Raw genomic sequence first — 1,147 nt, 5'->3', positions numbered from 1 at the left:
TGTGTCGGGTATTTGTCCCAGCAATGAGAGAAGAGTAACTAAGACAGAATTTGGTACCAGAGAAGTGGGGTCATTGCTGTGGATAAACCTGACCATGTGGATTACCAGCTTTTGGGACTGGCTCATGGGAAGAGATAGGAAAGATTTGGAGATGTCATCTACACGCAAAGTGCTGGAACAGCTTCGGCTGTTCTGTATGGGAGATTCTGGTCAGAGCTCAGACCAGAAGACTGTCTGGAAGCCAGCCTGGAAAGACCAGGCTTGGGAGGTTTCTGCTGGGAAGGACTGGATTGGTTGTTGGACTCCAGATCATTTGTGTTTTGACTTGGCAGAAAAGTTGTCTGCATTTTGCTTGTGTCCAGAGACTTTGCCTGAGAGTGAGTTTAAGCATGGTGGACTGATCAATCCGGCAAAAGATATTTCAAAGCAGCCAAATATTGGGGCAGTGGCCTGGTTGTTGCTGGGGGCTTTTAGTCAAATTTATGTTGAGAATCAAGAGCAAGGAGCCCAGCAGGAGGATTTAAAATGTTGTGAACTTGGCCAGAAAGAAAGTGCCAAGAAAGCTGCAGACTGCAAAGATGGAGCTGAGAGGATCTCCATTGCCAGGAAGGAACCTGAGAATGGAAGGGATGGCCTGAGGGCATCACAGGAGGAGGCAAGTCTCCACTCTTTGCTGCCTCAGAGCTGCAAAGGTCAGGGACTTTGCCTTGAAGGGAAAGCTGCTGAGCCCCATGTTCCAGAATGGCAGCAGCGGCCACACCAGGTTCCAGAATGGCGCCGACATGGAGAAATTATTTCTCCAAATCAGGATCAGAGTGCTCAGCCATCCAGGTACTCGACCCCTACAGCCAAGAGAGAGAAAAGTCTGGCTACTGCTCCAGCTGGCAGCAGACCTTGGCGTCATCCACGTGGCGATGGTTTTAGGCGTTTACAGAATGCAGGAGTTCTGAGGTTAAGAAGGCTTCTACCTCGATTTCAGAAGAAGGCCTGGGAGGCCAGGCGGTGTGCCCCTGAGAGGGCAGTGTGTGAAGCTGTGAGTAAGAAGCCTACTCCAAGGAAACCCCAGAAGTTTGGAAAAGCCAGGAATGTGGATTGGCTAAGGGAAACTGCAAGGAGGAAGCAAAGCCAGCCTAAGAGAGATGCCATG

This window comes from Octodon degus, unplaced genomic scaffold (assembly GCF_000260255.1).
Source record: "Octodon degus isolate 3935 unplaced genomic scaffold, OctDeg1.0 scaffold00091, whole genome shotgun sequence".
NCBI classification, from domain to species: domain Eukaryota; kingdom Metazoa; phylum Chordata; class Mammalia; order Rodentia; family Octodontidae; genus Octodon; species Octodon degus.
The sequence above is the reverse complement of the archived record's forward strand: the minus strand, read 5'-3'. Positions refer to the sequence as shown.